This window comes from Callorhinus ursinus, unplaced genomic scaffold (genome assembly GCF_003265705.2).
Source record: "Callorhinus ursinus isolate GAN/ISIS: 27379988/994484 unplaced genomic scaffold, GSC_fseal_2.0 scaffold14, whole genome shotgun sequence".
In the NCBI taxonomy this organism is placed as follows: domain Eukaryota; kingdom Metazoa; phylum Chordata; class Mammalia; order Carnivora; family Otariidae; genus Callorhinus; species Callorhinus ursinus.
This window is the reverse complement of record NW_027397076.1, coordinates 36123755-36134219: the sequence shown is the minus strand read 5'-3', so window position 1 is coordinate 36134219 and position 10465 is coordinate 36123755. Positions and strand designations below refer to the sequence as shown.

Below are 10465 nucleotides of genomic sequence, written 5' to 3'. Positions count from 1 at the left end.
TATAACATGCAAGTCTGATTCTGAGTAGATGTTGGAGGAAAAGAGCAGGTAAAGCTTTCCTCTGAGTAATTATAGGGTGGTCTGCCATATAAGGTAGTTATGAGCAGTATTGTAAAGCACTTAGATGGGTGTGTGGCACAAAGCAGGTGTGAAATGAGTGTTAGCTATCAATCTTTCTGACTATTGCTAGCATTGTCATAATTACTGTCATCATCATCATCATTATTATTCAATAACAGCAGTTAAGAATGTCCATTTCTTGCTAGGGGTGGGAGACATGATGGCGGGGGGAAGGGAGCTATGAGAAAGGAAGGAAGGAAAAAGATAGAAAAGGCATTTCTAATTCTGCTATTTCTTAACTGGGAAGATAGAAAGGGGGAACTGGAAGAACTGAGAATATGATAAGTCTGGAGAGTCAGAGCGGAGGTGGAGGCCCAGGGCAAGGACAGAGCTGGTGAGACCCGGCAAAGCCCCAGCTATCTACCAGACCTGGGTTCCTCTAACTGCAGGTGTCACCCACTATGGATCATGAAATTAATTTAGTAAGTGACAATCCATATTTTTTTAATGAAAGAGAATGGAGTAGAGCAGAACACAATAGTGCAAGTAATGACAAGTATTATTTACTGAAAATTTGTTTTTTGTTGTATATAGATATATGTGTGGGTAATAGTTGTGGCAGTCAAAAACTTTTGAAAGCCTTTTACTAGACCAAGATGAAGCATTAGCCTTCTCTGCATTGTACCCGCGTACCCCTTCTTCAAAAGGGTGTGTGCGGGTGTGGGTGTGGGTGGTGTGGGGGGGTGTGTGTGAGAGAGAGAGAGAGAGAAAGTGCGCTTGCGCACATATACATATAATTACCCTGAAAGAATTTCAGAAAAGGAACATCTTGAGAGAAAGGAAGAAATCCCCACCCAAATGGGATGCTCTAAGGCTAAAGATATTTATTTCAAGGGCAAACTTTTATATACAAATAACAAGTAGTGGGGTTTTTTTTTAACATTTTATTTATTTGTCAGAGAGCGAGAGACTGAGCACAAGCAGGGAGCGGCAGGCAGAGGGAGAAGCAGGCTCCCCCTGAGCAAGGAGCCCGATGCGGGACTCGATCCCAGCACCCTGGCGTCATGACCTGAGCTGAAGGCAGACACTTAACCGACCGAGGCACCCAGCCGTCCCTAACAAGTAGTGTTCATTGAGACCTTGCTGCATGCCAGGCACTGGGCCAGATACTCCACATTTAATCCTTCCAATAACTCTATGAGATGGAAACAAACAGCAACAATACTAAGAAACCCCTAGATCAACAAACGTTTCAGATTTACAATTTACAGAGGACAGATGACCCTCCTTCCCTGTCTTCTCTCTCTCTCTCTCCTCTCTGTCCCAGTTTCATATCTCAGGAAGGGGACAGAAGAATGGCAAAAGAGAAGGAGAAAGAAAAGCCCCTGACATAGAGCAGATGGGAGCAAGGAGAGGAGGAGGGAAGAAGGTGATAAAAGGGAAAAGGAGAGGAATATTGAACACGGTTGATGTCGTACCATATGTCTCTAATAAATTATCGTTTGCATGTAAAATCTTCTGAGAAGCTCTGTAACGGGACTCCGTGGTTAGGGAGGGGTTGAGAACGGCAGAGGGGAGCACCTCCTGCTCCCTCATTCCACTCAAGGTCTGCCTTGTCTACACACAGGCATCCGATTTGGCATGAAAACCTGCCACAGACGGACTGCTTCTGTGAAAACCAGTACTGAGGTACTGATATCATCTTGTGCAGGGGGAGCCTGGAGTCATGCATTTCCCCTCTCAGGGGAGCCGTCCACATCTATTTGATTTCTGCGAGGCATGCCAGCAGGCTTTGGCTCCATGTTAATGGCTTTCTTCCTTTTGAATTCCTGAGCGATGTTACTCCTTTTGGTTTCCAGGAGTTGTGTGCCATGCTGATTTCAGCCCAGTAACACTTTTGCCGTGATAAAAAGCGATGATGAGGAAGGCCTGCTGTGTATCCTCTGTCTAATGCTGCTACCCAACAACTACTAATGCTGGCTCTCGGAGAGTGCAAAGGCTGGGCTCTGTTCCCAGGGCCCTGGTCATGTGCCTTTACTGTCTAATAAATTGAGAACTCCAAACCCTGTGCCATTCACACAAAATACTCTCTGCCTAGAAAAGACCCCTTCTGGCCAGAGCCAAGTGGACCAACACGTCTGGAGAGACAAAAATATTGCAATTAGTGACCTCTCACTCCTTAACTATGACCTGACAGACCACCAGTTACTAAACAACTTTATTGTTAGATAGTCTTCACCAGCATTTTTGCCAATGCCGTCAAGTCAATATGTTTTAAACTAGGGTTTTGTTTGTTTTGCTGGCCTCCACAACCCTCAACCCCTGTGTGTGCAGGCACACACACACACACACACACACACCCTTCCTTCACTGATGTAACAAGCTGGGATAGGAAAACATCTGCTTAAACCGATAATGAGTTTATCAAAATTTCTACTTGGCCAAGAATAACAGATTTAAGACAATATTACCTATGCGAGCCTAGAAACTCAATTTTTAATCTTCCTGACCCCAAAGAAATCACAAAAGTATCCCCTTTGCTTTTGTATCTTCCTACTGGGGCCCAGGTTTTATCTGTGTCAATAACATTCTAAATATAGGACGTTTTAGTGACTCAGGTCAGGCAGAGGCACCAGAAAACTTCAGGCTGGGGCACCAAACGCTCGTTTCTGATCCAGTGTTTGAAAGCACCCCATAGCATCTCAAAATATAATGGGGGCAGTAGCAGAAAAAAGTCCTCAAATCAAAATTAATTTTAATCTACTTTGATTAAATGCCTTTTAGCACTTTGTTGAGACAGATGAAGATATTGTTACAAAATTGAAAAGCAAGTGATTCTCTAATCTCATTTTTGTTGCCAAGTTCCAGCTGACCTACTTTTAAGTTGCCCTGCAAAATGTGGCCTCCACCCACTCCCCCTCCTTCCTGTCCACAGCTCCTCCTGACCTCTGTGCCTCTCTTCCCTTCTGGTTCTTCTGTCTTTCACAGACTCCTCTTTCTCCTCCAACTGTTGTCTGCTGGAAGGACTTGAAGTTGGCCTTGACATCCTCTTCTTCCCTTGACCTGACAGTGAGATCACGTATCCTTATGGTGTCCCCTTGTCCTTTTTGAACGGAGACACCCGAATCTCTAGCCGTGACTCTCACCAACTCTCCAGTCCCCTAAATCCAGGGTAACTAACCACTTGTCCCCTTTTGCTGGAACGGTCCCAATTTGGTCATTCCGACTTAATTATTAATAGTGCTTACTTTCACCCTCAGAAGGGTCTCAGACAATGTATGATTTAATCAATATATTTTTAGTCACCCAACTTAAGATTAAGGATTTCCCTCTGAACATTTACTTGATCCAACATATCCTCACTCCTCACTACACACATCCTCATTCCCATTTCCGTTGGCGGTTCTGGGGCTCTTTCATTGTTTAGAACTAGAAGCCTTGGACTTACCTCTCCTCCCTCATCTCATCTTAACAATGCACAGAACAATGGCAAGAGCCAAGGTTAGAGGAATGGACACAACTCCTGACTGTGTCATTTACCAGCTCTGTGCCCTTGGTTACCTCCTATCTCTGTGCCTCCATATCCTCATTTGTAAGACAGTGAGAACAATATGTTCTGACAGGGTCATTGAGAAAAGCAAACGAAGCAGCTTCTGAGGGGGCACCAAACACTTTGCCTGGCACAACAAATCTGACTGCTTTTAATTCATACACTCATCCAACACAGATTTATTGAGCACCTACTACATGCCAGGCACTGTTCTAGGTCCTGAACAAGACAGTCAAAAATATCTGCCCTCAAAAGAACTAACATCCCAGTGGAGAAATTAGACAATGAAACAAAGAAATCATGTCAGGTGGTGATAAGGGAAGAAAAAGCCAAGCAAGATAGGGGGATAGGGAGTGCCAAGATGGAGAAGAGTTGTTATTTTCAGAAAGGTAGCCAAGGAAGATATCACTAAGAAGATGACATTTGGACTGAGACCTAAAGGAGATGAAGGAATTAGCTCTGCAGATATTTAGGGGAAGAATAGGCATAGGCAAGTGCCCCGAGGCAGGAACAGGTCTGGTGTATTTGAGGAACAAGGGTGACGGCTTTGTGGAGCAGAGAGAACAGGTGGGTGTGGGTCGAGAGAACGGACGAAGCCAGAGGTAGCAGGAGCCCAACACTGCAACCCTTGTAGATCCTAGTGAGGGGTTCAGCCTGTCCTCTGAGTGAGGTGGGAGCTGATGATCAGTGTGTGCCAAGGAGTGACTATGTTGAGATAAGACTGCAGGAGGCTGGGCTCAAGCAGAGAGAGGTTAGGAGGAGTTTGCAATAATCCACACAAGAGATGATGGTGGCCTGGACCAGGGTGGCAGCGGTAGAGCAGGTGAGAAGCAGGTCGCCTAACACCTGAATTACTGCAACAGCCCCTCACCGGTCTTTGCTGGACCTCCTATTCCTGTCTCACCTTCTCTTACTTTCACCACATCATTTCCCTGCTCAGGACAAACAACTGTGTCCTAGCAGCTATCCAACCAAATCCAAACTCCTACCCCCGAACTCAAGACCTTCCACTGGGTATTGCATCTTCAGTGTTCTTTCCTACCATAAACCAATCCCTACCAGTACTCCACAAATTCAGTAGCAACTCAGATGGTATCTGGCTTCCCAAATGGCTAAGAGATTTGCTATTTGATTTGGCTGTTCAATATTAATAGGATAGTTCTTTTAATTGGATCTCACCACCAGATATCTATTGCAACAACAGATAGTAAGAGCTGACATTGATGAAGTGCTTACTGACAACTTTACAAACTGCATCTCCTTTAATTCTCACAACACCCCCATGAGATGGATACCATTATTACTCCCAGTTTTACAGATGAGGAAACCGAGGCACTGAAAGGTTAAGTAAATTGCCCGACATCACAAAGGCAGTTGATCGAGGGAGCAGCGTGTGGAGGTGGGATTTGAATCTGGAAAGTCCAGCTTCAGAGTCAGCACTCTTAGCCATAACCCTCTGTAGCCTCCATAGTTGGACATTCTGTCTCACATTTCCCTATGTAAATATGTAATTGTCAGCTTGATCCCAGGACCCCAAGATCAGGACCTAAGCTGACACTTAATCCACTGAGCCACCCAGGCACCCTTCAACAGACATTTTTAAGTAAAGCCTATAATAAGCTAGATCCTGAATGAGTCCTGGGGACACTGTGAAGACGGTGCTCAGTAATGTTTCTTGCCCAATTGGGAGGATCAGGGGAAATGCTTCCTGAAACATAATTATCTATTATAACTAACCCTTTTTATGTAAATACCATCAATGACACTATTCATAAACAAAGTATGATTTCTATGTCATTTCAGCATAAATTCATTGAGTACCTACTTTGTGTAGAGAGCTGAGTCAAAAGTTTATTTCAAAAGGAAACAAGACAAAAATCCCTGCCATTGGAGAATTCCCAGTCTAGTTACCACTTTCCAGTCTGTGTTACCATATGTCTTAGGGCATGGTTGGACGTAAAGAACAAAAAACCCATTTAAATCTGCTTTAGGTAAAAAAGAATACAGGGAAATCTCACAGAACTCAAGTATAAAAAGAACAAGGCCTTCAGGTGATTGGAACAGAGAATGACCAAAGAAGTTACTTTCTCCGTTTTTCCTTCCTTCTCCCCCTCCCCTTCTCTCTCCATCAAACCTGCCCCAGATTTCCTTCTTTCACTTTGCTTTCACAGGATCCATGATGGCTTTCACGAAATGGTACCCTCAGCCTCCAAGTACCTACATGGTGACCTTCCAGGTCCAGCATCACTGTCTATTAACTCAATTTTCTATATTCTAATCCCAAATGTCCAGCAAGGAGAATCTAGCCAGCCCACCATGAAATAGATCTTCACTCCCGGTACAAACAGCTATGGCTGTGGAGTGAGGAAAAGATGCATAAGGTCATGTTGAATGAGACATAGGGCTGCCAAGGACCACTTTTCCTGAGGCAGAATTCAAACATGTGGGATGGTGACTTCTGCAGAACAGAATACAATACATGGTACAATAGTTGCTCTAGAATACAACACACCTCAGATTCACATATTGCAGACTTCATCTATTCATGGAATTTCAGAAGTGTAAGGAATTCTAGGAATTTTTGGATACAACTTGCACACTTGAGCTCAGTGGAAACCAAAGCGCAAGAGCAGTTAAGGGTGGAAGCCAGACTAGGTCCTGTATTCTGTGACTCCTAATTTAAAGTGCTTTCTCTAATGACCACTGGGTATTATATGCAACTGATGAATCACTGAACTCTACCTCTGAAACTAATAATATGCCATATGTTAATTAATTGCATTTAAAGAAAATAAAATTTTAAAAAATAAAGTGTTTTCTGTACCTTATGCCTAACATTTACCAAACCAGCAGACTTTTCAGACCACCTTTGACATGAGGTTGCCCAAACATAGGCTATACATCACAGTATGTGGATTTGTTTGTCCTTTTTACTATGATTTCAGTACCTACTAAGCACTTTCACACATATCCCATTTAGTCCTCATGACAATCATTAAACCTATGTTGTAGATGATAAACTGAGACTCAAGAGAAGTCAGGAGACTTGTCTACATTTTTTTTTTTTACCATTTTATAGTTAGAAGTGGGCTGACCGAGGATTTAAACCTACTGTATCTGACCCCTAAACCTTTCATCTTTCTGCTATGCAATACTGCCTCTACACCCTAGAAATCAGTTAGGTGTCAGTCATAAAAAGGGATTGGGAAAGCAGATTGACAGGTTCAGAGGTTCAAAGAATTAACATATACAGTAGAAGAGTAGGGTTCTCAAACCATAGACACAGTGTCTTTAATCCCTGACAATCATAGCTTCTAGCACTTTCCTCCCTCAGCATCTATGTCTCCAGCACAGCAGAATGAATGATAGGAGCATTTTCCAATGCACATATCAATCCCATTTGCACAGAGGGGAAAGCTGGTTCTCATATAAGATTGTTCGGGTGCAATGATTCATTCTTTCAGTGACATCACTGCTACCTTTGATATGGATACTATCGTTTTCCATGGAATCAATCATGAACTCTGGGATAGCGTGATTTAGCCTGGTAAAATTCTTCACAGTTGTCTAAACTACTTCAAATGCTTCTGAATACCTTGACCTTGTGTCCCTGGGACCAAAAAGGAGTGAGGCACCAACGTCTAAATCCCAAAGTGTTTCCAAAGAGTAGAATTTCAAAGAACTTTGCCCAAGGCAATCCCTTAAAACATGTATACTTTTACTGCCTGTTGATTTACGTTTCTTTGCCATGGTGGAGATTTATTATTCTTTAAGTGCAATACTGGGGGCACCTGGGTAGCTCAGTTGGTTAAGCATCCAACTTCTGATTTCGGCTCAGGCCATGATCTCAGGGTGGTGAGACTGAGCCCTACATCAGGGCTCCAGGCTCAGCAGGGAGTCTGCTCGAGATTCTTTCCCTCTGCCCCTCCCCTCCCCCGTTCACACTCACGCACTCTCTAAAATAATAAACAAATCTTTACAAAAAATAAAATGCAATACTAGACTCCAAATCAATTGCACGCTCTGGTTTCAAGAAGTCCTGATAAGTTTCTCTCAACAACACAGCTAGGGATAGGGTGATCAACCTTCTCGATTTGCCCAGGACTGAAAGAGTCCTAGGAATGCAGGATATTCCATCTTAAAACCAGGGATGCCCAAGACAAGCTGGTCACCCTAATCTGGAGATTTTTTTTAAAAAGTGAATCTTTTGTCTTCCTAAATTTTAAGAGGTGTCTATAGAACCAAATATCTTGGCCATGCAGGATGCTAATTGTCCTTTAATGTCTTTAAACAACATATTTTTTTACAGGTGTGCAGAAAACCCAAAGTATGAATGTGTGATAACTGTACAATAGATCAGTGATTCTTAATACTCTAAATAACAGATAAAATACATTTAGCAGATGAAGAGCAAAACTGACAATGATTCATTTCAATCCGTAAAGGCCCGATAGGGACTTCTATGTAACAGTGAGTCTTTAGCAGTCATCACGGTAGTCTTTAATTCATTGCCTTTAAACAACAGGCCGCACCACATTTCACTCTTCTGATAGTAGGGGCGGGGGTGCTTTAGTCCCAGGCGCTCTGCTGAAACACCTACCTCTGCCTATGTCCAGCAGTGTTGGAACAGGCAGCCCAAATAATGTGCACATTAATTACATTTTCAATAGGGAAAGAAGAGAGGGAGCCTGGTGAGAGTCCAAATTACTTTAATCCTTTCTGGGGAATATGAACAGCTAACGCTTTACCAACCTAGCTTCTAAAAACAATTCTTCAAGACTTAGTCCTGCAGTGCTAATTGATTGATGTCATTTATAATGTAATAATGTTGAATAATTTATTTAAAAATAACAGATGTTAAAAATATAGAGCCATAGTAATCTGTGTCTATTGAAGAGTATTTTTGTGATTATCATATATGATTTCAGGTCAGGATTGAGTTTTGTTTTGTTTCGTTTTAAAGATTTTATTTAGTTATTTGAGAGAGAGAAAGAAAGACAGCACAAGCGAGAGGAGGGCCAGAGGAAGAGGGAGAAGCAGATACCCCACTCAGAGGGGAACCTGACACAGGGCTCCATCCCAGGACCGGGAGATCATGACCTGAGCCGAAGTCAGACACTTAACTGACTGAGCCACCCAGGTGCCCCTTGTTTTGTTTTTGAAACAAACTTCAGATACCTCATTTTAGTACTTATAATAAAGTGAATTTAGGAAAAGCATAATTTTGAGCCAGTGGCTGAGGCTAGATTATAAATCCGTCATTCCACAAATACATGCTAATCGCTGTGCTGGGTGGTAGGAGACATAGCAAAAAATAGAAATGGTGCTTGTCCTCCCTCACTGGGTTTCCATTCTAGTGTGAAGACTGGTAGTAAACAAGTAAACAAATACACAAAATAATTTCAGACTGTGATTAATAAAACTTAATAGCAAATCTGTCAGTCTTTATATTACTTTATCTATAGGTCTTTGAACCATTCATAACAGCCAACCTCAATATCATACATTATTCAACAATAGCTTTCTTTCTCAATCCAGTGTTTGTTAGTTCCTGCTTCATTTAAAAAGAAAATCTTCATGAAGAAGAGTGATTTAATATTACATCATAATTTTTTCACCAGAAGAACTATATTGTCCACCTTGGGCTATTAAAAATTCTTTATTACTTTTTTGTTTTATTCAATATTTTTATACAATATTTTTTATTATGTTATGTTAATCACCATACATTACATCATTAGTTTTTGATGTAGTGTTCCATGATTCATTGTTTGCGTATAACACCCAGTGCTCCATGCAGTACCTGCCCTCTTTAATACCCATCACCGGGCTGACCCATCCTCCCACCCCCTCCCCTCTAGAACCCTCAGTTTGTTTTATTCAATATTTTAAAAAGCCCCGGGGACAGTTTACAACATCAAAATTCAAGGTCTTACAAATAAGCTAGAAGTGCAGTTTCTCACCACTCATAAGGCCTTCTTTCCTTGCTAATAAGTTTAACACCTGTTCTCTCTGGTTTTGAGAACAAATAGAAGAATAAGGGGGGAAATCTGCATTCCATCTCTGTTAAATATGACCAGTGCGAGGAGAAAGGATACGGCGGGCAAAGCTGCCTGCAGGATACAAGATGGCCAATCAGCTTCTCTAGAGAGGACAGTCAGGATGGCCTCCCCACCCCCTCCCCACCCCTGACCCCGGCCTCCAAGCATCCCTCTCTCCTTCCCTACAGTGGGAGCTTCCCTGAGAGCCTTCTCCTCCAGTAAAACTTCATCCTCAAACTGGACCCAAGCTCACCCACACAAATGTGTCGGTGATTGATGACAGTAAGGATATCACCATTTTAATAAGGATCAAGGGCTTTAACCAAAAAATGAAACTCCAAGAATAAGGTCTAGCACTGAAGAGTGACTGGTGTGGGGGTTGTATCTATTTGGCCAGCCCTAAAGAGATCTTGACTCTACATTTGAAGTCTCCTGGTCTAAAACCCTGCTGGCACATAGGGTGCTGGTGGCTTCTGAGGGGGTCTCATTGTCATACTCTATGGTCATGATATAATATCAAGTAATGCTGTTTTTGACGTATTATAGAGTAATACCCCCAGGCAGCTACTCAACTAAAAAAAAAAAAAAAAATCACTGTAGGTACCCTCAGTCCATCTTGGATTATCTTGTTTAACATTTTCTAATGTAGTGAAATGTCCTCCATCTATTGCATTGTTATTTAGATTTTTATGGCTGATGTTTGTCTCTCCTTCTAGGGCAGAGACTTCTTTTTCTAAATCAGCCCATGGAAAATATTGATGGGTAGCCTCTTGATTATTAAGTATAAATTAACTTTTCCAGGACTCACTTTAAA

The 10465-nt window shown here is 42.2% G+C and overlaps 1 long non-coding RNA gene across 1 annotated transcript; it reads left to right on the top strand.

Moving 5' to 3' along the window:
• The first annotated feature begins 381 nt into the window (after positions 1–381).
• On the top strand, positions 382–2123 carry LOC112832337 (uncharacterized). Its single transcript, XR_003210368.1, has 2 exons — positions 382–542; positions 1688–2123. It is a non-coding gene; the product is annotated as an uncharacterized lncRNA (long non-coding RNA).
• The last annotated feature ends 8342 nt before the right edge of the window (positions 2124–10465 follow it).